General features: G+C 43.2%; 1 long non-coding RNA gene across 1 annotated transcript; it reads right to left on the bottom strand.

The window, feature by feature from the left end:
* Positions 1–6880: 6880 nt before the first annotated feature.
* On the bottom strand, positions 6881–27651 carry LOC146348543 (uncharacterized). Its single transcript, XR_014790662.1, has 3 exons — positions 27129–27651; positions 17718–17828; positions 6881–16350 (listed from the first exon to the last, which is right to left on the bottom strand). It is a non-coding gene; the product is annotated as an uncharacterized LOC146348543 (long non-coding RNA).
* Between the last annotated feature and the right edge of the window lie 104 nt (positions 27652–27755).

The raw sequence follows: 27755 nt of genomic DNA, 5'->3' as shown, positions 1-27755 counted from the left end.
ATTCTCCCAATGGAGGGAAGTAAATAGTGGGGTCCCACAGGATCTGTATCAGGACCAATGCTTCATAAATGATCCGGAATTAGGAGTGAGCAACGAAGCGGCCAAGTTTGCCGACAACACCAAACTATTTAGGGTGGTTAAAAAGATTGTGAGGAGATCCAAAAGGATCTCTCCAAACTGGGAGAATGGGCACCCAAATGGCAAATGCAGTGCAGTGTAAGCAAACGTAAACTCGTGCACATTGGGGCAAAAAATGCCAACTTCAAATACAATCTGATGCGATCTGAGCTAGCGGTGACCAACCAAGAAAGATGTCTTGGAGTTATGGTGGACAGCTCAATGAAAATGTCAACCCAGTGTGCGGCGGCTGCAAAAAAAGGCAAACTCCATGTTAGGTATAATTAGGAAAGGAATTGAGAATACAACTGCCTATTATTATTATTATATTTTATTTTATTCATCCATTCAGTCCCTGCCTTTTCCCCAGTACTGGGACACAAGGTGGCTTGTAGTGTGACCACACTTAGAATACTGTGTACAGTTCTGGACACCGCACCTAAAAAAAGATATTGTAGAGATAGGAAAAGTGCAGAGAAGGATAACTAAAATTATCTAGGGACTAGAGCATCTCCCCTATGAGGTAAGGTTCCAACAGCTGGGATTGTTTAGCTTGGAAAAAAGGAAGGTAAGGGGAGACATGATAGAGGTGTACAAAATTATGCATGGTGTGGAGAATGTGGGTAGGGAGACTTTTCTCCCTCTCTCATAATGCTAGAACCCAAGGTCATCTCATGAAGCTGATTGGTGGGAGATTCAGGGCAGATAAAAAGTACTTCTTCACCCAACGCATAGTTAAATGATGGCATTCACTTCCACAAGATGTAGTGAGTGATGGAAACCAATTTGGATGGCTTTAAGAGGGGGTTAGCCTTCTCTTCCAGGTATTTGTCTATCAATGGTTACTAGCCCTGATGGCTGTGTGCCATCTCCAGTAGCAGAGGCAGTAAGCTTATGTACACTAGTTGCTGGGGAACATGGGCGGGAGGGTGCTGTTGCACCCGTATTCTGCTTGTGGGTTCTTGGTCAACAGCTGGCTAGCCACTGTATGAACAGGATCCTGGACTAGATGGACCCTTTGTCTAATCCAGCATGGCTCTTCTTATGTACTTAAACCTGACAAAGGTGTGTGTTTCTCTGTGGATTATGATAATTTAAATGCAATTGCCTGGCCAATGATCATTCCATGCCAAAACTAGATAAACTCATACACAGACTACCAGGGGAACGTTCTATCATCACCTCTGATCTATTCAAGGGATACTGGCAGGAGCTCTAGCAAGGGGTTGTTTGAATTTAGAGTTGCTAAGAGTATTGGCAGACTTCTCAATGACCTCTACTGCTATTTTAGCTCCACCTATGATAATCATCTTCAACATCTGAATGCAGCCTTACCCATATCCAGGATGCCAGACTTGCCATAAAGTGATGGGAGTGCCAGATTGAATTGAGTGAAGTAGTGTATTTGGTGCAGATCAAACCAAAGCCATCCAAGATTGGGTCAATCATGGATTCATCTGTGGCCAAGAACAAGCAGCAGATGTGATCTTTCCTAAAGTGGGTTGGTTTCTATCATTCTTTTATGAGCAGTTTAGCAACATGGCAGCTTCCCTCACAGAAAAGTTGAATGGACTGGTGAATACCTGATGGCAAAACGTGCCTCATCTTAAATCTAATACTAGCTGACCCAAATGTTGATGGATGTGACTCCAAACTGGATCCAATGAAGTGCTACACTGAATAAGAAAATGCCTCCATGGGAAAGGAAATGTGCCAAGGTAGAAAAAAAAGATGATTATGTGGGCATTGGACTAACTAAAATCATATCCCTGGGGTAGGAAGGTCAGCTTTGTTGAGTTGTGCTGGCTACACCTCAACAAAAGCTCCAGTTTGAATCTGCTGAGGTAGAAACTTTCATTGCAGGACTTCTGCATTAACAGATGTTCTTGTAAAAATGCACATTCTTTAATTGCAGATGATCGGAATCCTAATATAGAACCCTTGTGTTTAAGAATTAAGATGATCTGTTTTCCAAAGATTAATGGGTTACTTGAGGCCAACTTGCCTGAGAGGAATGGCAATTTAGTTTTAGATTTGTAGTGCAGCTAAATAGTTATTCACTACACAGATCATGCACCAGGAGTAATTATACTGGGTGGAGTCTGTGTTCCTTTTCAGTAGATGTGATTGAATCAAAATGGGTTTTTCCAAGGTACTATAATGAATTTATCTATGTTCTTATGCACATTGGTAACTAACAAGGGTGGGAACATGCAAACTGAAAATTGCAGCAGATTTAACATACGCAGTAGTCTAAACAAAGCCTGGAAATCAAAACCAGTGGATTGCCAATGCCACTCAATATGCAAGATCAGGTAATTTGGAACTTTAAAATCTGGGGAGAATTCAGATGAAGAGAATTTCATAAGCATCTATACGATCTAACTAATATAGAAATTTACTAATGTTTCCTAAGGCCCTACCTAGTAAAACATGACACACAAGGGAGAGGGAAGAGGGATAAGATATTCAGTATCGAACAAGAGGAGTCATGCAAGATGAGCAAGAATAAAAATAACTTCTTTGTTATTCAATAATAATTGCTTTCGTTTTCAATAATTTCTTAAATACAGAAACAGAAGCCAGCTGGATTGATGGTGGAGGCATATGCAGCAGTAACATACAAAAAACCAAGCTGAGAAATAGTGCACGGAAAAATGAAGTTTAAGAAGAAAATTAGTATCTGAAGAGTGAAGAGACTGATAAGGAGCATGTAGAGATGAGAGATACAACAACTATTAGAACACTTAAGACACTTAAAAACAAGTAACAATGACTTAAACTTAATCCACTAAAGAAGAGGGAGTCAGTGCAAACAAGGAGAAAGAAGGTCAAAATGAGAGAAGAAAAATTAAGCAAACGGAAAAATTCAAGAAATAGAGATCAAATAAAAGCATATAACAATAATCAGTTATAGTAGTGATAAAGAAACTAAATATGGGTTTTAGCAGAATCAAGGATTCAAAATGGTTGAACCTTGGAAATATGATGATGAAAGTATAAATGTTTTACTTGTGCAGTGCTATCCATTTATATGGAACTTTACTAACAAGAAGAGAGGCAGGTCCCTGACTCAAGGAGCTTACAGCAATGGAGGCAACAGAAGGAGAGTACAAAGACAGATGGGAGGATAAACGGGAAGAATATGTGTGAAGCTCAGTTACACTGCAATCCTATACTCACTTTGGGTTAAGCCCAACTCTGAATTGAACTCTGTGGAACCTACTTTTGAGTAGACTTCTACAGGATTGCACTAATGTTAGGCTTAGTTTCAGTAGAGAATGAGGACTAAGGGCTGGTGCCAAAAGCTTTAGAGAAAATATGAGTTTTGAGGAGAGCGTTGAGGGAGCACCAGGTAGGTGTTCTGGGAGTCCAAGTCTAAGAGGCAGCAAAGGAGAAAGGGTGGAGTTGCTTGAGGAAACAGGAGACCTTTGGACAACTAAAGATGATGGAAGTAAAGGAACAGAGGTCATGGCCATAGTCTGAGTGATAAGAGCAGTGAATTAGTTCAGAGTTCTGTTTAGAGGTCAAGGGGCCAGGTTAAAATAACAGCAGTTGAGAAGAAGGTTGTAGTAGTTAAGATGTGAATCAGAGTTTGTTTGAAAGGGGGTGTAGAGAGACAAGGCTGTATTTATACAATGTTAAGGAAGTAGTGACTGATTGAATATGGGGAAATAGGAGAGAGAGGAATCAAAACACCAAGATTTTTGTGTGTGATGAACAGAGTGGATGATGGTGACATGGTCAAAGGAGACAGACAGCTCTCAAGAAGGCAAGTTGGAAGGAACAGTGAGAAGCTTTCTAAGCAGAAATACCAGACAGTTTGCACTGCAGGATTGGATGGATGTGGAAAGTTCTAGGGTGGGGAGAGGGGGCAAACTGCCCCCCACTGGGTCCTCCACGGGCCATATGACATCAGTTAGGATGGCAACATCATTGGACTGTTCCCACCCATTTTGCCTTTCTCTGTGCTGACAGGAATGGTGTTTCATGGTTTGCTCAGCATGGAGAAAGGGACTCTGCAGGAGCTGGGAGGAGCTACTGCTCCTCCTGCTGCTGGCCAAGCCCCTGGCTCTGTGTGTCATCACCATGGGGGGCAAACAGATTCAGCTGGTGCTGGGAAAAGTCCCCAGTTTTGCATGGTGTGCATCATACCTATGGGGTGGTGCATGCTGTGTGAATGGACTCAGCCAGTGCTGGGAAGATCAGCTGCTCCTCCCAGCACTGGCCAAGTCTCTTGCTGCCTACATCCCCACTGTTATCTGTAATTTGAGCTCAGAGATAACAGCAGGGATTCCGCCACAGGGCAGGGTTTGGAGGAATCCAAGGAGGCTCTGTGGGCCTATTTTAGGTAAAGATTTCAGTCAGTCAAATAACCATAGGTTCTTACAGTTGAATAAAGAGTTAGAGTTCAGCATCATAAGTATATAGGTAGTACTGAAAACAGTGGGATTGGATGAAGTCACACTATGTAGACTACACTGTAGAGAAACTAGACACTAAGCTGAGAACAGATTCTGGAAGACTACTAATGGGGAGGGGGAAGAAAGCAGAGGCCAAATTTCTTATTGTGGAAATCATGAATGAGTGATTAGATGGCTAGCAAGGGAACCAGCTGCGGATAGCCATGGAGAGGAGATCTAGGGCATGAAGAGAGTCAAGAAAAGAATAAACTCTTATCAAAGGTGATAAAGGCAGATTAGGACAGAGTAGAGACTTTCTGGATTTATGCGTCAGGGTATTGTCAGTGCTTTTAGTGAGGCCTGTTTCAAGTGGAGGGTGCGGGCCAGCTTGTAGAGAAGCTAGCTTGTATGGGGTCAAGAAATGAGTTGGAGGAGCAAAAGATGAGTGGGAGTAAGTGGCACACTCTAAGAGTTTGGAAGCAAATTATAGAATAGAAATTGGAATGTAGAGGGGCAGTGTGGGCCAAGGGATTTTTTTTTTAATTAGGATAGACGTGACGGTGGCATGTTCGAATGCAGTTGCAAAAGAGCCAGAGGAGCAAGATAGGTTGGTTATGTGACGATGATAATCATGATAGCAAGGTAGTTGACTAGCAGGAGTCGGCAGGGGATAGAATGAAAGTAGCACAAGGTGGAGGATGACAGGGAAGTCGGCTTAAGTGAGACTGGAGTTGGAAGAGAGAAAAGGCCTGATAAAGGTGTAGAAAGAAAAATGGGTATCTGAAGGCCAAAAATAATAATAAAAAATGACTTTCTGTGCAGAATGTATTAGAGAAACACCAAGTGATAGTGAGGTAGATGATAAAGACAGTTTAGGAGGAACATTAATTCAATCCAGGGCTAGATATCCATGAGGAAATAGCCAGTCAGTTAAACATATTTCAAAGAACATAGGACAGAAATGGAAGAGGATGATATAATTTAATGTTGACTGCATATAAGTGTTATTGTATAATGAAAAAAAGTGAACCAAGAACAGAATATTGATATACACCAGCAACAGAAAGAAATGAAGAGCAAACTGTTAACAGAACCATAAAAGGGTGATTAGTAAAATTAAGATTGAAACCAAGAAATAACAGATTGAATGAGAGAAGAGAGGACTAAAGTATAGGATGATCTATAGTGTCAAATGCAGAAGGAAAATCCAAGAATAAGAATAGAGAAAAAGACGTGTAAGTTATTTTGCATGTATTTCTACAAAGCATGGTTTCCATAAAATGAAGAGGACAGAAGCCGACTGAAATGAGTCAAGAATTAGATGAAGTAAAGGTTTGATATGAGAATGAACAAACAACCTGCTCAAGCAGCTTTGAAAAATATGTAAGAAGAGAAAAGGAAAATAGGAGCCAAACATGATTTTCTAAAAACGTATTTTTAATAGACATATCCAGAAGATAAAATGATGCATTATAAGAGAGGAAAGAACAAGGGGAGACATATATTGAATAAGAAGTCAAGATTGGAGAGGGTCAAAAGGATGGGTGAGTTTAGCAGAACCAAGAACATCATCAGTATTTAAACATAAAATAGATTTAAAGCAAGAAAAGACCAAAGAAACAGCCAAGGAAGAATTGGTAAATGACAAAAGAAGATAGTAATAGTCAACATGTTGTCAAGGAAGTATGTATGACTGGTCATGTGTGGCTCAGTGCTTGTGGCTTACCCCAGGAGCAAGAGAGTGAGACAGATACGATGTGCCAAGAGGTCCTTCCAAGCACATCTGTGTAGAAAAGGGTACTTTTGAGGTCCACTGATCTTCCTGTGGGTGCCAAGAACATTTACTTTGTCCAAAGTGCATCGTGAAGAGTCTGTATTTAATGTGGGAAGGGTGAAGATCCAAAATACCTCTAGGAAAGCAATAGTCAGTACTGGGCGGGAGGAGGGTTGGCAAAAAGGTGTCTTCAGATAGAAGGCTCCTACCACTAACAACCAGAAGGCATTTTGTGACAGAGTTGTCTCTGTCTCTTGTTCCCCAATGGATTTTCCATGATAAGGATAAAGTCTGGAGAAGTGGTGGGAAATCACAGGAGGGTTACGAGTAGAAGGCTACAACATCTGGACACCCCATACAATTCTGTGAATAAAGGAGGACAATGGAGGGATAAAAATCTTGTCTGGAAGCGCTCAGACAAGGTGGATACCAGTTCCTTCATTGGTCTGTCTATATGTGTCCTGGCTTGGCACAGTCCTCTACTTCAAACAGCTGTTCCCTCCCAGGATGAAAGGACATTCTCACAGGTCCCTGGAGGTAGTATGTTCTCAGGCCCTGGGGGCTCTCAGCAAGTTTTGTGGCTGGCTCTCAAAGCCTCTGGCCCTGCAGGATGAGCGCAGAATATGATCAGGCACTTACTAGATAAGGAACTTCCATTCCTTCCTGGTTGAGACTCCACCTTTTACTGGCACTCCAGTGATCAGTTCCAGTTATCTCCAGTGATCAGCTCCACCACCACCATCTAATAAGGGGGCAAAGTGGGCAAGCAACACTCAACAGAACTGGCTTTCTACAGTGGCATGGAAACAATGAGGATTCTTGCCCATTCTCCCTGACAAGTAGAGTTTGTAGGGGAATTACAGTGAATAAGAACATTAACATCAAGAAAGCACAGGGAATGTTGAACAGGATATTTAGCAAAAGAATCAATATGAAGTTTAACATATCCAAGAATAAGAGATGGGATAGAATTGGCCAGGAGTCAAAATTGAGGGGGAAAGCAGAGAATGAGAGCCAGGAGAGTGATAAACAACTGCAACACAAAGTTTAAAAGGTAAAACTTAAAGGTATGTGTACCACAAAACTCACAAAGAAATGAGGGTAAGGAAATGAAAGGGGAGAAAACAAAAAGAAACAACCTGTAGCATGAGGTGAGTGGGGAGAAGACAAGAAGATTAAACAATTCACAAAGGAAGGGTCCCATCTCTCAGTGAGGGCAAGTAATGAAAGAAAGAGAGATAGAAAGGGATTGTGTAAAATACTGTATTTACTGAATGGCAGTTTAGTAGGCCAAAATACGCCAATAGACATGGAACATCAACAATGTTAGGACATGTGATTTAATAGAGACTGGGGATAGGTAAGACATCACTAGCAACAATAAGTAAAAAAAGAAGAAGTCCCCCTTAAAAACGTAGAAATGGCAGAAAAGGAATAACAATAGATATGGCAAAAGGTTGAGATGAGTGCTAAAAATACTAACATGGTGTAGTCACTGCCATGTCCTTGAGATGTAGATCTAGGCAGAAAGTGGTACAAATAGGCAGGATTTCACAATTGGAATGGATCTGTTTCACAAGGTAAAGGAAAGGAAGTCAGTTGAGTGACACTTTCCCTCTCTAAACTCGGTAGATGGTTGATTTCCCCTAAACAGAAGACCAGTGTTTCTGGACCTCTGCAAGAAGTTACCCCAAAGGATTGCATGCCCCTTGGCTATCCCCCTTCAGTAACTGCCCCAAAGTAGCCCCCTACAGAACAGTGGCTCCTAATAAAGGTCCCTAGGACAAGAGGCTGGGCCAAATCAACTGAAAGTCAGTATTCCAAAAAAGGAATTGCTTGGCCTGCACCACCACCTGTCCTCGAAAGGGGTGATATTGAGCACTTGTGCCCAATTTCTATTGAAAATATTGCAACCTAAGTTAATCACAAGTGACTTGTTCTATTGGGTTCAATGAACTGTTAGTCATAATTAACTTCAGCTGAATTGGGGCCACTGTTAACAAGATGTTTGTATTGTTCAGTATAGCAGTGTGAGTGAAGAGCATTGCCCTCTATTAACATGTAAAATAGCAGTTCTTATATGCTTACCACATAAATCAGTAAAGAAGGAAATGCAATATTATTAATAGAGACAAAGTTGGGGGGGGGTTCCTTAAACCATTTGTTTACCTTATATAATGTTCTGAATTATTCAGGTTTTATGCAGAACAGAATGTTAACATATGTTCAGAGTTTTAGCATCTATTTATTATAATAAAGATAGTGCACATATATGTATGTATTAAACCAAAAAATAGACATTTCCTTCTAGGAAACTTGAAGGACTGCTCCTTTATAATGCTTGGATTCTGAAGATGGTACCAACACAAATATGTGTATCTTCTTCTGGAAGCTGGTTTCACATGGTGGCTTAGATTTTTCCATCTTTGTATCTAGCACCATTTGAAATCAGTGTTCTAGGAGCAAGAATTACAGCACTGGATGAGGAGAAGAACTGTAAGCAACAGTACATGTCATCATATGGTAAATTTGATTTGGTAACATTCATTTGATGTCTCTGTGTATTAGTAAGAGATGTTTGAAGCTGTAACTTGAGTTAGGCCTCAAGTACAAGAAAATACTTTATAACAAAGGATGGCCACCATAACTGCATGCACATAGCTGTTAGGGGATGCAAATGAGGAACCTTCTTTTTTTAAAAAAAAAAAGTCATTTTTTGGTAAGGAAGACTAAATGTAACCCTCCCTTCCTCCGTCACTCAAGAACAACTGATAGGTGTGATTGCTGTATTTTGAAAAGAGCTTCATACACAGATCCAGGAAGTGGCTCAGTGAGAAGACCCACATATGCATTACTTGTTACATACACTGCTGTTCATCCACCTAGGGTCACATGCACATAAGCCTACGTCTATTCTGCACAGCCCCTTGTTGAATCAGAATGATGAAAAATAATGCAAATTTGAGAGTAGAACATTTTTATTGAAATACTTTGAATAAGCAGTGTTGGACAAATAAAAGCATAGTTGGTATAGGAGAGTGTTCCCTTGCTAATTAAATAACCACTGTGACCTCTGTAAGATTCAATCCTATGATCCCTGGAGGGTGTCTCAGAGACCATAGGATAGATCAGATCCCCCCTCTCCCTCCAAGGTCAGAAAGGAAGGTCTGATGTTAGTACTGCTTCTTCCAGCCCCTATAGAAACCTCCACACCCTTATCTCCCTGAAGGGAAAAGTTGTTGGATCAGGTGGTATTCCCTGGGTATGCCAGGAGAGGCTTTAGAGCCACAGGATTCAAAGCCTTTCCAATCCCCAAAGATGCCTCCCATTGATGTCAATGGGAGGAAAAAAGTTCAAGGAAGAAGAAAAAACGGGAAAATGCTGCTCCTTCCTCTTTTTCTCTGCCAGACTCATAGCAACAAATACTACCTCAGAGGCTCTGATGTTGGAGCTTTCTGCACAAATAGGATTGTTATTCCCAGCTGCGATCTTAAACACACCCAAAGTTCGATGTCCCACTGAACTTAGTGAGACATAAGTAAGCATGCATAGAATTGTGCAGCTGTACTCTAGATCAGTGATCTTCACTATTTTTCAAGCAGGAGCAACTGGCTCCAGACACTGCCACTGAAGACCACACGGGGGCCTCCCCTTTTCCCCTCTCTCCCAGTCAAGTGGTGATACTGTGTGCCTGATTCAGGTGGAGGCCTTTTCAGGCCTCTCTTCCCCATCCCCCTCTGTGTAGTCCAACCAAGACCTTATCAGACAGTCTCCAGGCAGGGAAATTCTGACAGACTCATTCGGTCCTTGGACTGGGATGGATCTTTTTCTTGTCACTGAGGGAGTGCTCTGCTCTGCTCTGCTCTACTCAGTGCTGTAAAATTTCCCAGCGCAGGTCCACATTGCTCTCTCTCTTGCCCGCATAGTCAGTTTCCCCTTCACTTCCAGCACCTGTGCAGTGCATCGCTATAGCTAGCCAATCATGTTGCTGGATTTCACGAAACAGCAATGGATGTTTTGTAAAAACGTAAAGGTTGGGAAATTTTGGAGAATACATCTTTGTGTTCACATCGAATTAGTACATGTTCAGATACTAACAGTAACATGGAAAATGTATGTTTCACCTTCGGTAATTGAAGTGGTGGTGATTATAGGTATATTTGGAATAAGTGGCGCAGAGTGGTAGGCAGTAGTATTGCAACCGAAACTCTCCCCATGACCTGAGTTCGATCCCAGCGGAAGCTGGGTCCCAGGTAGCCAGCTCAGGTCGACTCAGCCCTCCATCCTTCTGAGGTCGGTAAAATGAGTACCCAGCTTGCTGGGGGAAAGGTAGTCACGACTGGGGAAGGCAATGGCAAACCGCCCCGCTATAGTCTGCCATGAAAACGCCAGTGCAAGCAGCGTCCCTCTAGGGGTCAGCAATGATCCGGTGCCTGCACAGGAGGAACCTTCCCTTTCCATGGAGTTAGGGCCAGGACGTTCAATGAACAATAGCACTGCAGCTGTTCTGTTCAGGCTGCCTTCTTTCACATTCCTTCAAGGAAAATACTGAACAGGATGCATTGTCTAGTGTGGCCACTGACCAAAGTTTTACAGCACTTACTCTGAACGATCTTCAGGTGCTCTTAACAACCAATGTGGATCTGAAAAAACGTCTCTTACACAGGCTGACCGATTTCTCTTGGTGTTCAGAGTCTTAGTTTTTGTCTAGCACCATTTGAAATCGGTTATGATGTAGGGGGAAAAGCAACCACAGTGAAAATGCCATGCATGGTTTAAAGATGCTCTGTGTTGAAACATCTTCCCATTTGATGTCTTTAATACAGTGATAAGAATATTGCTTTTGGGGTCTCTTGGGATAAATCTTTGTTATGCGTTGTATTACAACAACTATCTGCAAGCTCTACCGCAGTAGATATATAGATATAGATATGTGGAGTTCACTGTCTAAAATCTTCCAGGTATGTTTGGAGATGGTGCTATTTTTGTTTTACAGATGAGCAGTCATTTAGCTGTAGGTTCTAAGTACTCTGCTAATGCAACCCTATCAGTAGATCCGCACAAAAATGCAAATGTGCAAACCGTTACTGGGACAAAGGGTGTACTTTGAGGTAGTGGTGTTGTTAGCCATGGACCTCAGTGCAGAAATCCAAGACCCCATAGCCCAGGGCCACTCCAACAGCTCCACAGTGGTAGTCCCTGCATTGTCTTTTTTCCTTAAAAAAAATATTTTTACACACGTGAAGTTGGGATACGCTGTGGAGCAAAAAGTCATTCATACCTACCACCTTCATTTCCCCAAAGTGCCTCTGGTCCTAGTTAAAAATACAAAAGCAAAGAAAAGAGGCTTCATTGCTTGCTGCCACCATATAGCTACATGAGGTGGCGAGGGAGACTGACTAGATCAGCTCTGCACAACCTAGTGTCCTCCAGATGTTTTGGAATACAACTTCCAGCATTGCTGACCATTGGCCATGCTAGCTAGGGTTGATGGGAGTTGTAGTCCAAAACATCTGGAAGGTGCCAGGTTGGGGGAGGTTGAACTAGATGGTGGGAAGATGGCAACCAATCTGTCTTCTTTTTTCCAGACTTTTTAACAGAAGTTGTTCAGTGCACAAGACAGAAAAGCCCCAGCGTGACCAGTAAGTAGTTTAGAAAAAAGAAAAAGGGATACATTTGTTCTCTTCCCACTATTGTCCACACTTGGGAACGGATGGGGGAAGTGAACGCACAGGTCACAGTGCCAGGAAGGGAATAAATGGGCAAAAAAGAGGCAATTTAGAGCGAGGACAGTGCTTTCTGCACCCTTTTGTTTGCCCAAGGAAGAGAGATTTGGAGATCATGGAGGAGGCTGCAGCAGGAAGGAGAGGATGTGGAAGTCCTGCCCCACCACTTGTTGTTCAGTCGTGTCCGACTTTTCATGACCCCATGGACCATAGCACGCCAGGCCTTCCTGTCCTCCGCTCTCTCCTGGAGTGTGCTCAAATTCATATTCATTGCATTGGTGATGCTATCTAGCCATCTCATCCTCTGCCGTCCCCTTCTCCTTTTGCCTTCAATCCTTCCCAGCATCAGGGTCTTTTCCAGGGAGTTTTCGCACTAGGTGGCCAAATTATTTCAGCTTCAGCTTCAGTATCTGTCCTTCCAATGTGCAGTCAAGGTTGATTTCCTTTAGGATTGACTGATTTGACCGCCTTGCAGTCCAAGGGGCTTGTAAGAGTCTTCTCCAGCACCACAGTTCGAAGGCATCAATTCTTCGGAGCTCAGCCTTCCTTATAGTCCAGCTCTCACAGCCATACGTTGCTACTGGGAAAACCGTAGTTTTGATTATACGAATCTTTGTCGGCAAGGTGATGTCTCTGCTTCTTACTATGCTGTCTAGGTTTGCCATAGCTTTCCTCCCAAGGAGCAAGCGTCTTTTAATTTCATGGCTACAGTCACTGTATGCAGTGATCTTGGAGCCCAAGAAAATAAAATCTGTCACTGCTTCCATTTCTTCCCCTTCTATATGCCAGGAAGTGATGGGGCCAGATGCCATGATCTTAGATTTTTTAATGTTGAGTTTCAAACCAGCATTTGCACTCTCCACTTTCACCCTCAACAAGAGGCTCTTTAGATCCTCTTCGCTTTTTGCCATTAGGGTGGTATCGTCTGCATATCTGAGGTTGTTGATAATTCTCCCGGCAGTCTTAATTCCAACCTGTGATTCATCCAACCCGGCGTTTCTCATGATGTACTCTGCATATAAGTTAAATAAGCAGGGCGACAATATGCAGCCTTGTCGTACTCCTTTCCCAATTTTGAACCAATCGGTTGTTCCATCTCTGGTTCTTCGTGTTGCTTCTTGACCCTTGTACAGGTTTCTCAGGAGACAGGTAAGGTGGTCTGGTACTCCCATCTCTCTAAGAATTTGCCACAGTGTGTTGTGATCCACACACTCAAAGGCTTTAGCATAGTCAATGAAGCACAAATAGACGTTTTTCTGGAATTCTCTTGCTTTCTCCATGATCCAGTGAATGTTGGCGATTTGATCTCTAGTTCCTCTGCCTCTTTGAAACCCAGCTTCTACTTCCGGTAGTTCTCAGTTCACATACTGCTGAAGCCTAGCTTGTAGGATTTTGAGCATAACCTTGCTGGCATGTGAAATGAGCGCAATTGTACGGTCGTTTGAACACTCTTTGGCATTGCCCTTCTTTGGAATTGGAATGTAAACTGACCTTTTCCAGTCTTGTGGCCACCACTGCTGAGTGTTCCAAATGTGTTGGCATATTGAGTGCAGCACTTCAACAGCATCATCTTTTAGGATTTTAAATAGCTCAGCTGGAATACTGTCATCTCCGCTAGCTTTGTTAGTAATGCTTCCTAAGGCCCACTTGACTTCACTCTCGAGGATGTCCGGCTCAAGTTCAGTGACCGCACTATCATGGCTATCAGGGACATTACGATCTTTCCTGTATAGTGCTTCTGTGTATTCTTTCCACCTCTTCTTAATCTCATCTGCTTCTGTTAGGTCCCTGCCTTCTTTGTCCTTTATCATGCCCGTGTTTGCACAAAACGTTCCCTTGAGATCTCCGATTTTCTTGAAGAGATCTCTAGTCTTTCCCATTCTATTGTTTTCCTCGATTTCTTTGCATTGTTCATTTAAGAAGGCCTTCTTGTCTCTCCTTGCTATTCTCTGGAACTCTGCATTCAGTTGCATATATCTTCCCCTTTATCCCTTGCTTTTCGCTTCCCTTCTTTCCTCAGCTACTTGTAAAGCCTCATCAAACAGCCACTTTGCTTTCTTGCATTTCTTTTTCTTTGGGATGGATTGAGTTGCTGCCTCCTGAACAATGTTACGGACTTCCGTGCATAGTTCCTCAGGCACTCTGTCTATCAGGTCTAATCCCTGAAATCTATTCCTCACCTCCACTGTATATTCATAAGGGATATGATTTAGGTCATACCTGAATGGTTTTGTGGTTTTCCTTACGTTCTTCAATTTAAGCCGAAATTTTGCAAGAAGCAGCTCATGATCTGAGCCACAGTCAGCTCCAGGTCTTGTTTTTACTGACTGTATGGAGCTTCTCCATCTTTGGCTGCAAAGGACATAATCACTCTGATTTCGATATTGACCATCTGGTGATGTCCACGTGTAGAGTCGCCTCTTGTGCTGTTGGAAAAGAGTGTTTGCTATGATCAGCGTGTTCTCTTGACAGAACTCTATTAGCCTTTGTCCTGCTTCATTTTGAACACCAAGGCCATGCTTGCCTGTTATCCTGGTTATTTCTTGACTTCCTACTTTAGCATTCCAACGCCCTATGATGAAAAGGACATCTTGTTTTGCTGTTACTTCTAGAAGGTGTTGTAGGTCTTCATAGAACCAATCAACCTCAGCTTCTTTGGCCTCAGTGGTTGGGGCATAGACTTGAATTACTGTGATGCTGAATGGTTTGCCTTGGATTCATACGGAGATCATTCTGTCATTTTTGAGATTGTACCCCAGTACTGCTTTTCCCACCCTTTTGTTGGCTATGAGTGCTACTCCATTTCTTCTAAGGGATTCTTGCCCACAGTAGTGGATATGATGGTCACCTGAATTAAATTCGCCCATGCTTGTCCATTTTAGTTCGCTGATTCCCAAGATGTCGATGTTTAATCTTGCCATCTCATGTTTGACCACCTCCAGCTTACCTTGATTCATTGATCTTACATTCCAGGTTCCTAAACAATATTGTTCTTTACAGCATCAGATTTTCTTTTCACCACCAGACACATCCACAGCTGAGTGTCCTTTCAGCTTTGGCCCAGCCGCTTCACTCTTTCCGGCGCTACTTGGAAATTCCCTCTGCTCTTCCCCAGTTGTATATTGGACACCTTCCGACCTGAGGGGCTTATCTTCCAGCGTCATATCTTTTAGCCTTGTGATACGTTGGAGTGGGTTACCATTTCCTTCTGCAGTGGACCACATTTTGTCAGAACTCTAGCGGAATAATAATGGTTCTGGTTTCCCTTATTAGGAAAGGGATTGAAAATAAACCATCACATAGAGGGCTGGATCCAACATTTGCATAAGCAGAAGTCTGCTCATGCAACAGGGCTTATCTATCTTCTCCTCTACCTTGCACTCCCCATCTACTCCAGAGGGTCCTCCAACCCTCTGGAGCAGATTTGGGGGACATGAGGGGGGTGGGGAAATCCATTCCACCAGTGGTTACCCTGGCAGAATTTTATGTCCTAAAGAGGCCTACAGTTTGTACAGTTGTCAATCTTTTAATGTTTAACTTTAGTACAATGTTTATTTTAACTGTTCTAATATTTTTTATTGTTGAGAATTTGATTCTTACTGGAAACTGTGTTATGCTATAATAGAAAACTGATTTAGAAACATTTAAAATACAGAATAAATTTGGCTGATCCCTGTGCAGACAGGGTGTTGTTCTAGGAAGACCTTTTTATGGAAGTTGTTTTTACAACAAGATGCAAAAAGAAACCAGTTTAAACATAAGCCTGATATGAGGCTGTGATATAAATGTAACACTAGATGGCACTGCTGTTGCACTTTTATTAAAATGTGTGTTTCATTACAAATAATTCAGTCTTGCTGCTTCAATTCTCAGGCTATTGACTCCCTACATCCCATTTTATTTTTGATGAATAGTTTCTCTTTTCCTAGGCTGTAAAAGAACAACAACTTCTTGTAAATCACACTGGAGAACACTCTTTTCTGTTAAAGTAAATGGATTCCATTACAAAATAATAAGTAACTTTCATCCTGATCCAGCTAGTCATACAGAAGTCAGCTCCTGTGTGCATATTCCCTGGTTCAATAAGGAGCCATGTACACAGTTACCTCAATATTTGGCCCCAGAACAAACAGCAGCTGGGGATAGGGGTTACAATTTCAATCTGGGTATCAGGGAAGGGCCACCTGAACTGAATCCAAGCCCTTTCCCCCCAAAGAGCTGTTTGGGTTTTCAGAAGCTTCTGAGTTCGTCTTACCAGGTGTTTGGACTGTGCCCACAGCAGTACCCTGCAGCCTTCTTCAGTGCTTTCAGTTCTCTGGATCAAGTCACTCTGTTGGGACATGGTGGGGAGAAGTCACAGTAGCCTTTAGTGTCACTCACAATGCATTATTAAATAGAATATAATACCTCATCATATCAACAACTATCTATTAAGAACTGTTAACCAAAAAAAAATCTCATTTTTTTTCGAACCTGCAATGATTTGCGCCAAAGTTCATGTTACTACTGAGCCATGACAGCAGGAGAACTGTCTGGTTGTGCAGCATGCGCTGCTTTAAAAGCAGGTTCTCAGACACAGCTGAAATTCCTCTGATGGAAAAGTTGTGTCTTGTGTCTCCCAGTGAAATTAATTGCAGGCCTTATGCTACGTAGGAATTAGGATCAATTGACCTTAGGAACAAGACTACCAAAATATGTGGGTTTAGCCCATTTTAAAACCTAGAACAGTGGGAGTAAAATTAAATCACCCTTGTAAATATGCACACACCCCAACCTCAATGGCACAAGGAGAGAAAAAGTGGTACTTCAAATGGATAAAGAGCCCACAACAAGCAAATGCTAATCAATCTTACAGGTTGAACATATGCATATATACTCAAAAGTGTCATCAACTTCAGTGATGCTTGCTCTTGGTAATATCCATAGGATTCCACTTTCCACTTACCTGGATACAAGCCCCACTGAACTCAGTGGCACTTCTGTGTAAATAAGCATAAGTTTGGAGGGCAAGTTTTATTTTCGAATAATTCAAAGGAAGAAGGGAACACATTTTTATCTCACTGTATTACTGGTAACGAGAGTATGTTTTCCATAAGCAAGGTAGTAGACATCTAAGAGGCAAACTGTAGAATTCTATCCTTTGAGAAGCGGGGAAGGAAACAGATTTTGAGAACTATTTTTTCTCAAAATTAGCAGGAACTGCTGAATGTGACACTCGTATAGAATATTTTCTGTGACCCACCCAAAGCGCTTCAGCTACTGGGTGGTATAGAAATGTAATAAATAAATAAAATATATATGAGCCTCTCATAGGTTTTGAGAAATGTACCAAAGAAAATCCACAAGTAATGGCAGCTCTTCGAAAATCCATAACGCTCATAAGGAATTGAAGTGCAGTTCGCAGACCTTTTATTCTGTTATACCACCCAAAATGCATGTTCAGCTCTAGATGTAGAGCTAAATTTTTTAGCTTTGGTAAAAATGCAAAAGCATGAAGATCAAAGCTCGTAATATCATAGTGAATTTAAAATAGAAAAGTCAAGTTTATTTGCTAACCCTGAAAATACCCTAAATGTCTTGGTACATGAGGACTCCTCAAAGTAAGTTTGAACGGATTTATGCATGGACACAACTGTATATCACATGTTGATGGAGTGGGATCACACCCAGTCACATTGCCTGTTGTTCCATACCCACCTGATATTTCTAAGTTTTTAACAGGGCCAATAAGTGCAGAAAAGTTGTGTGTCAGTGTATCAGCAAGTAGGGATACTGTAATGCAGTTGACGATACTAGCCAGACATTGAACTATGGAAGAAGAACAAGTGTAATGATGATGAGTTATGTCAAATGTTGAATAAAGTGTATAATAATGCTAAGAAGCCAAAATCATGCAAGGGGGAAAGGGAGAGAGCACAGAAATCACTGATAATTTCAGTACAATAAACTCATATATTGAATGTTGTCATAGTAACCTGTAGAAAGCAAACATGAAATTTACTTATTTAAATTACTGAACATCAGGGTAACAGATGGGGAGATGTACAGACCTTTTCGAATGAACCCAGGATTATATTAAATACTGAAAGTGAAGTTGTTTCTCGACTACTGTAAAACCTGCCAAATTCACACTGCACCAGCCAAGTATCTTATAACTGAAGACTGGGTAGACTGGTTTGACAGCTTGCATCTCTTCTTTCAAGTCACCCCACTTCCTTTATTAAGTAAAAAATAAATAAATTTAAACATATATTTCCTCCCTGTCCCCCCAGGACTGATTTCTTAATTCACTTCTGTGAAGGAAGGTGGCTCTACATGCAGAAAGAGATGTGTATGTTGGCCTTCCCTTTCTATGTAAGTGAACGGGGTTGCCTTACAAACACTAGTATTGATTACACATATTAGTGTCATATTGTGTTCCTCTGAAAATATGAACAAATCATATGAAAGTTCCTTGGGGCATAATCCTCCAACATTTTACAAGTCCAGGTGAAATATAGAGCACGATCATTCACTTGCATTGCTACCATTCTTTTCAATGGAGTTAGCACAGGAAAATTTCCTGGAGGGTTGTAAACTTAATGTGAACATTCCATACTCATAAAAAAAAAAATTAAAAAAACCAGTTACACCTTTTTAATTCAGTGCAGGGAGTAATTCTGTGGCCGCTAGACAGTGTCAAGATGGCCATAGGATTTTTCAGTTTCTGGGAACCGAGCTCAGTTCCCAGAAACCTCACTCCCCCTCCCCCTTGTAGGCAGCGCGGTTTGTCCCCATCTCCACGTTCATAAGCGCAGCATGGAGCGGACAAAAAGGGGGCGTTCCTAGGGGAGGGGAGGAGACCATGGAAGCATCATTACAATGCTTCCTATGCACCGTCCAGCCCCAACTTCCACTCCAAGGTCTGCAGCTAGACAACCAAAATCAGCTGCCTAGCTGCAAATGCAGGGCAGCTGGAGCATGGAGGAGAGGATCCCCTCCGCACTCCACCTTCCCTGCATTGGATAGTCGGTCACCTCCAAGTTCAGAGGTGGCCAACAGTCCCCATAGGACTGCACCCTAAATCTGGGGGGGGGGGGGACTCATTGCTATGAAGAGTTTTTGAACTTAAATGCTGCACTTTGTTTTGACTTTCATGGCTTTCACCAGGTTTGAATGGGCTAAACAGTGAAAGAAGAAAGCATATTTATATGATGACTTACTATTAACTGTATGTTAAAAGTATGGGCATTTTTTTTTAAAAGGCAAATAGCTTGCATTCATTTAATTCACAAATACAAAGAAACATATTTAGAAAATAAATGTTGACCAATGAAATTTGGAAAACGAGTTCAGGTGTGAAAAATTTTTTTAAAAATGGGAAAGGATAGTTGAGCTTGACTGCAGCTTTTATAGACATTGGGCTGGATCTGGCGGTTCCATGAACAGAAGGGCTCCTGTTCATGAAACAGATGGAGGTCCAGCGGAGGATTCTCGCTGGAGGAGGGGCCAGGAAAGAGAGTTTTCACCAATTCCCCTTCCCCCTGAAGTCCCTCATACTGCTCTCTCTAGCAGATTTGCAGAAGGAAAGAGGTATCGGTAAAAATGGCCTTTCTCCCTATCTCTGGTGGTAGGAAATCTCTGCCAATCATAAGTCTGGATCCAACCCATTATTTTGCTTTTATTTTCAACACATAATGGAAGTGAAATTACCATTTTGATCATGCCATCCCTAGAAAACACAGCCATTTATTGCTGAGGGGCAGTTGGAAATGAACAGCTCCACTGAGTTCAGTATCTCCAAGTACATGCGTTTATAAACTTTCATTTTGATCATGTATCAGATATTGAAAGGAATTCCAATGGCCCTTCCTTAAAATAATTTACTAATTTATTTAATGTTTTGCTACAGTACTCAGATGACAGGAATGCTAGAGGGAGTCCAGCCCACTTACCTTTTGTGATGGCCTCCTTAGCTACTGTTTTAGCCATGATCTGGCTAAAATTGAAGGGAGTTGGGGCTGGGCCTACAGGTAGGTGTAGGCATAGAGAAAAAGGCCGTTCTAGGTCCTAAGATGATCACATGTCTTCAAAGATTGCATAGAACTGAACATTTCGCCATGAACAGTTTGTCCATTCATAGAAATGCAATGACAAGAGCTGCTTCAATGGGTGAAATTTTCCATTCTGTGCAATCCTTAAAGCCTATGAGTATGCGCGGGTGGGGGGTGGTTGTGGGCGATTGTATCCAGCAGTCCTGTTTGCACATGTGTTTCTGGTACACATCTTGAGATCTAAGTGCCTACTGCTGTATTTGCTAGCCAGTACTATTGGCTCTACATTGGAGCTGATGATGTCCCCCTTCAACAATTTCATGGAGAAGCAGGAGTTTCTTTCAAGTTCCTGTGCTCTCCAGTCCACAGTCTAGGCACCTGAGTGGATCTAGGTATCATGACACACTATCATTTACTCAAACTAAGAAGGCAATGAAGGATTTAAAACTGTTAAGGATTAAGGTATACTGTATATTATTCATATTCTTTAATTCAGTATAACATAGTGTGTGTTTTAATGAACATAACAATCCTAGTTTCACATGTACAAGATCACATACTTCCAATTACGGCAAGTAAACAAGTATGAATTACTAGCAAAAATATGGCATTCATGTATCTGCAAATGTTACATACTCATCAGTAACAATACAATGTTCTACATAAGTATTCACACCCCCCTTTGACTTTTCCACAATTAAAATGGATTTAATTGGCATTTGTACCATTTGATTTATACAATATATTTAACACTTTGAAGGTGCAAAATGTTTTTGTAGCAGAAAAGTTAAACAAAACCAAACTGCATTTGTTGTATATACACAACGACACACCCTGAGTCAATACTTGGTAGAAGCACCTTTGGCAGCAATTACAGCTGTGAGTCTTTTGGGGTAAGTCTTTACCAGCTTGGCTCCTCCAATTTTTGCCCATTCTTGGTAAAATTGCTCAAGCTCCGTCAGGTTGGATGGGGACCATTGGTGAACAGCAACTTTCAAGGCATGCCACAGATTCTCAATCGGATTGTGGTCTGGGCTTTGGCATTCAGGTCCTTGTTTTTAAACCACTCCAGTATAACTTTAGCTTTATGTTTAGGGTCATTGTCCTGCTGGAAGATGAACCTCTACCTCAGTCCCAGATCCCTTGCAGACTGAGACAGATTTTTCTCTAGAATTGCCCAGTATTTGGCTTCATCCATCTTGCCCTCAATCCTGACCAGTGTTGCAGTCCCTTCTAATGAAAAGCATCCCCACAACATGATTCTGCCACCACTACGCTTCACTGTGGGGATGGTATTCTCAGGATGATAAGCACTGCTGGCTTTGTGCCATACATAAGGTTCCATGGTAAGGCCCAAAAGGTCAATTTAGGACTCATCATACCAGAGAACCTTTTTTTCATATGTTTGCTATGTTTCCCATATGCCTTTTGGCAAAATCCAAATAGGATTTGATATGGGATTTTTTTTCCCCCTGGAAAGGGGCTTTTTCTGGCCACTCCTCCATTAAAGCCCAGCTTTGTAGAGCATCCAGGTGATGGCCCCATGGATGGTTTCTCTCATCTCAGCTGTGGCTCTTTCCAGCTCCTTCAGAGTTACCATTGGGCTCTTGATTGCTTCTCTGACTAATGCCTTCTTGACCTGGTCACTGAGTTTTGGAAGATGGCCTAGAATCAGAGAATAGTAGGGTTGGAAGGGGCCTACAAGGCCATCGAGTCCAACCCCCTGCTCAATGCAGGAATCCAGGTCAGAGCATCCCTGACAGATGGCTGTCCAGTCTCATCTTGAACGCCTCCAGTGTGGGAGAACCCACCACCACCCTGGGTAATTGGTTCCATTGTCGTATTGCTCTAACAGGAAGTTTTTCCTGATGTTCAGCTGGAATCTGGCTTCCTGTAACTTGAGCCCATTATTCCGTGTCCTGCACTCTGGGATGATCAAGAAGAGATCCTGGCCTTCCTCTCTGTGACAACCTTTCAAGGACTTGAAGAGCGCTATCTCCCCTCAGTCTTCTCTTCTCAAGGCTAAACATGCCCAGTTCTTTCAGTCTCTCTTCATAGGGCTTTGTTTCCAGTCCCCTGATCATCTTTGTTGCCCTCCTCTGAACCCTCTCCAGTTTGTCTGCATCGTTCTTAAAGTGTGGTGCCCAGAACTGGACACAGTACTCCAGATGAGGCCTAACCAGTGCTGGGTGGAGTGGAACTAGTACTTCCCGGAATTTGGAAGCTATGCTTCTATTAATGCAACCCAAAATAGTATTTGCCTTTTTTGCAGCCACATCACATTGTTGGCTCATATTCAGCTTGTGATCGACAACAATTCCAAGATCCTTCTTGCTTGTAGTGTTGTTGAGCCACGTATCCCCCATCTTGTAACTGTGCATTTGGTTTCTTTGTCCTAGGTGTGGAACTTGGCATTTATCCCTATTAAATGTCATTCTGTTTTCTGCCCAGTGCTCCAGTCTATCTAGATCACTTTGGATTTTGTTTCTGTCTTCCAAATTATTAGCTATCCCACCCGATTTTGTGTCATCTGCAAATTTGATCAGCATTCCCTGCACCTCCTCCTCCAAGTCATTGATAAAAATGTTGAAGAGCACTGGGCCCAGGACTGAGCCCTATGGTACCCCGCTCGTTACCTCTCCCCAGTTTGAGAAGGTCCCATTGATAAGCACTCTTTGAGTCCGATTCTCTAGCCAACTGTGGATCCATTGGATCATTGTTTCATCTAGCCCACTTTGAGCTAGTTTGCTCATCAGGAGATCATGGGGCACTTTGTTGAAAGCTTTGCTGAAGTCGAGGTATACGATGTCCACAGCATTCCCACAGTCCACAAGGGAGGTGACTTGATCAAAAAATGAGATCAGATTCGTCTGGCAGGACTTGTTTTTGACAAATCCATGTTGGCTTCGAGTAATCACTGCATTGTTTTCAAGGTGCTTCCAGATGGATTGCTTTATCATCTGCTCCAGAATTTTCCCAGGGATTGATGTCACACTGACTGGTCAGTCTGTAGTTCCCAGGTTCCTCCTTTTTACCCTTTTTGAAGAGAGGGACAAGATTAGCCCTCCTCCAGTCATCTGGCACTTCCCCCGTCCTCCATGATTTCTCAAAGAGAATAGACAGCGGTTCTGAGAGTTCTTCTGCCAGTTCCTTTATTACTCTAGGATGCAGTTCATCTGGCCCTGGAGCTTTGAACTCATTCAAAGTAATTAGGCGTGCCTTGACCATATGCCTATTGATCTCAAGTTGCAATCCTGCCCCTTCAGCCTGTACTTTGCCTTTGCCAGGGGAGTCATAGACCCTCTTTTGGGAGAAGACCGAGCCAAAGTAGGAACTGAGCACCTCTGCCTTTGTCATCTGTTATCATTGTGCCATCCTTATTTAATAGCTGAACCACCATTTCTTTCCTCTGCCTTTTACTATGCACGTAGCTGAAGAAAGCCTTTTTATTGTTTTTAGCATCCCTCGCTAACCTCAACTCGTTCTCAGCTTTAACCTTCCTGACGCCATCCCTGCAATTCTGTGCTACCTGCCTGTACTCTTCCTTTGTTGCTTGGCCTTCTTTCCACTTCCTATATGTGTCCTTTTTTGTTTTCAGGTCATGTCTAAGCTTTTTGTGAAGCCACATTTTCTTCTTCTGTTGTCTTCCACCTTTTCTTCTTGTTGGAATTGTTTGTAATTGTGCTTTGAGAATTTCCTTTTTTAAAAGTTCCCACTCATCCTGGACTCCTTTTCTCGTTGGCGTCGCTTGCCATGAGACCTTACTGATCATTGTGCTGAGTTTATTAAAACCAGCTTTCCTAAAATCCAGGGTACGCGTTTGACTACACTCAGCTTTTGCTTCCCTTAGAACCAAGAACTCAAGACATGGTCGCTTTCCCCCAGAGTTCCTGTAACTGCTACTTTATCCACTAAGTCATCTCTGTTGGTTAGGATCAAGTCAAGGATAGCCAATCTTCTAGTTCCTTCCTCTACTTTCTGTAGGAGGAAGTTATCCGACACACAAGTCAGGAATTTCCTGGAGGGGCCATGTTTTGCAGAATTTGTCTCCCAACAAATATCGGGGAAATTGAAGTCCCCCATTACTACATAATGCTTCCTTAAAACATTGGCTATTTGCTTTTCAAAAGTTTCATCCTCGTCTTCTCCTTGATTGGGTGGCTGGTAGTAGACTCTGACCACCAGGTTCCTTTTATTCTTTGCTCCATTTATTTTGATCCAGATGCTCTCGATGGGGCTACCAAGCTCATCCTCCTGTATTTCTGTGCAGAGATATGTATTTTTTACATACAGTGCAACCCCACCTCCCTTTCTGTTCCTCCTGTTCTTTTTGAACAAGTTATATCCTTCAATTGCTGTATTCCAGTCATGAGAGTCATCCCACCAAGTCTTAGTTATACCTATCAAGTCATAATTTCCCTCCTGTATTAAGAGTTCAAGTTCGTTCTGTTTGTTTCCCATACTCTGGGCATTAGTATATAGACATCGAAGACCACGTGCTTCATAGTCTGGCTTTCTTCCTACATGTTTCTGAAGACTATTATTGGGCGCTATCAAAGCTGTTCTCTCCGTTGCAGTGCATGTGCCTACGTCCATTGTTACCCCCAACATTACATCTCCCTTCCCCGTAGGATTCAGTTTAAAGCCCTCCTGATGAAGTTCTTCATGCTGTGGCCAAACACAGTCTTCCCAGCCTTTGTGAGGTGCAACCCATCCCTTGCCAACAGCCCATCTTCCAGGAAGTATAGCCCGTGGTCCCAGAATCCAAATCTCTCTCGTCGGCACCACTTTCATAGCCAGTCATTCACCTGGAGTATTTTTTGTTCCCTTTCTATCCCTCTTCTAACTACTGGAAGGATGGATGAGAAAACTATCTGGGCCCCAAAGTTCTTGAGTTTCCTTCCCAAAGCTTCAAAGTCTGATGTGATCTCTTCGTAGCTCCGCTTGGCGGTATCATTTGTTCCCACATGGATGAGAAGAAAGGGATACCTGTCAGCGGGCTGAGTGCAGGCAACCTTTCAGTCACGTCTCTAATCTGTCCTCCCGGGAGACAACATACCTGGCGAATCAACAGGTCTTCGCAACGTACTTGGGTCTCGATCCCATGCAGCAAGGAGTCTCCCACTACTACCACTCTCCTCTTCTTGTTGTAGGCCTGGGTTTCATTGCCTCTGTTTGACTGACCTTCAGCCTCTTGCTCACTCTCATGTAGGTTCCCCTGTGATTCTTCCTCTGCAGGCTGTCCTCCGATCTCATCGTCAAGTACCTGGAATCGGTTCCACAGCTCCACTGCTTCCACTGGTGCAGAGTGGCGTCTAGTTCTTCTTCTCCTGTCACCCTTTTCCAAGGAGTATCCTCTACTCCATTTTTCTTCACCTCAGCATTTCCCACTGCCTCATCTTGCTGTTGCTCTTCAAGCTTCTGGTCTTCCCTTTGCTGCTGTAGTTCCCCCATTCTGTCCAAAAACTCTTTGTGTTCTCTTATTCCCCGGAGGGTCGACAGTCACCACTCCAGTCCTCTTACTTTTTCTTCCAGCAGCGTGATCAACTTGCTCTTGTTGCAGGTGTAGGCCATGTTGTTCTCAGACAAGAAAACAAACATTGCACACACCTTGCAGGTCACCACTACTGGATAGTCCTGTCCTTCCATTGCCTCTTTTCCCTTTTTGTGTCTAGCTTTGTGATTGTTCTAGACTAGCCTATGCCTGCTCCTCTACTCAGTAGAGGCTAAAAGCAGAGTCCCACTGGTGTGGAAGTGTGTGTTACAAGACAAGTAAATGAAAAAAAGTTAGTTAAAAAATAAAATGAAAAAAAAAATGTTAGGGGCCTCCCCTGGCCAATTCCCCCTGTTTGCTTGCTCTGGTCACTCGCTCTCTGGGAGCTTGCTTGCTTGCTTCTGTAGTCCCTGGAGCAGCTTGCTCTGCGCTGCTCAGCTGGGAGGCAGGAAACAATCCCTTCTCTAGGCAGAGTCATGGTTGTGCTATATCCTTTCGGTTTTGTAATAATGGATTTATCCAGGAGATATTCATATTTTGGGGGTGTTTTTTTATAACCCAACCCTGATTGGTGCTTCTCTAGAACTGTATCCCTTACTTATTTTGATACTCCTTGGTTTTCACGATGCTGTTTGTTTAGAAATGCTGTTCAACGAACTCTGAAGGCTCTTCTCCTGGTGGACTCCAACCAGGCCATAGGTCCATGCAGAACCACCAGGAACATGCCTTCCGATGACCTCAGTGACCGGGCAGGTTGGTAGGGAAGGAGGCACTATCTCAGGTATCCTGGTCCCAAGTTGTTTAGGGCTTTGTACACTAGTACTAATACCTTAAACCTGGCCCGGTAGCGAATAGCCAGCCACTGCAGTTCCCTCAGCAAAGGAGTTAACACACTGAAAAGAGGCAGCTCCTGACAACAGCTGAGCTGCTGCATTCTGCACTATCTCCATCTTCCGGCCCAGCCTTAAGGGTAGCCCCACATAGAGCGCATTGCAGTAATCCAGTCTTGAGGTTACTAATGCCTATACCACTGTGGTCAAGCTACCCCTGTCCAGGAGAGGCCGTAGCTGGCGAACCAGCCAAAGCAGGTAAAAGGTACTCCGAGCTGCCGCAACCACTTGAGCCTCCAGCAACAGTGATGGATCTAGGAGTACCCCCAGACTACGGACCTGATCTTTCAGAGGGAGTGCAACCCAGGACTGGCCACTCTGCACTGCTGGACTGGTGAGAGAGAAGAACTGAGGGGAGAGGATTGTTCCACCATTTACAGCTGGCTGATTGCTTGCTGCCTGTAACCCCCCCCCCCCTGCCCATCTCCCAGTATTATGCACTTAATTTTCAAACCATAAGGCTTCACCTGGTTCTTGTCATAGTACAGAAACAGTTTTAAAACCCTCACAGCTGTCAAAAGCAAAAGAATCGTCATTACCTCCACAAAACAATTCACACGCTGACCACGTTACTTTTTTTGCCACAAGAAACGTTAACAGGTTTAGTACCAGGAATTACACTATAATCTGAACGGCAGTGCTATCTGACTACTATCCCAACTGGAAAGTACACGTTAGTCTTCGCTGTTACCTGTTGTTTTCTGGGGGGCGGGGAGGAGATCAGCTGCCCAATCAACAACTAGAGTAAAAATCCTGGATTTTTCCATTGATTTCTGTGGGCAGCTCTTTCTTCCTCCCCGAGGGGAAAAGAAGAGGAGGGGGATAATTAAAACCCAAACTTGGGTCTGCGTCTGCTTATTTCCCATCTGTGTTTTGCTCCTCCTTGCTTTGAGAGAGGAGAGGAGAGAAGCGAAGCGAAGCGAAGCGAAGCTGGGCCCATACGAGCGCGAGCAGGAGCGAAGACGGTCTGAAGTAAACTGCCCGTGAGGGAACGAAAGGCGTCTACGGGCAATGAAAGGAAAGAGGGTTAAAAGGCTCCGCCTTCTATCGGCATCCCCGGGGACCGGCGAGTTCACAGAGGTCCCCACGGCGGTCGCCCCGTGACGTGAAGGCCGGCGGCTGCCAGCAGCGAGAGCCAATCCTCGGACTGCGCATGCGGAGCCTCCCGCCGCGGACTGGAAGTAGGAGCTTAAGTGCGACAGCGGCACGCGCGGAAAGGGGACGCGTATGACAGAGTGACGCGGCTGAGCGCCCTCTTAGTGCAAAGGTACAGGTCACGTGGCTGTGCAGCGAGGCCAATGAGTGCCGCTGCGGGGTG

This window comes from Heloderma suspectum, chromosome 4, assembly GCF_057233095.1.
Source record: "Heloderma suspectum isolate Gila_16-S chromosome 4, 16-S_ref, whole genome shotgun sequence".
Taxonomy (NCBI): domain Eukaryota; kingdom Metazoa; phylum Chordata; class Lepidosauria; order Squamata; family Helodermatidae; genus Heloderma; species Heloderma suspectum.
Note: the sequence above shows the minus strand (reverse complement) of the source record. Positions and strands in the feature narration are given on the sequence as shown.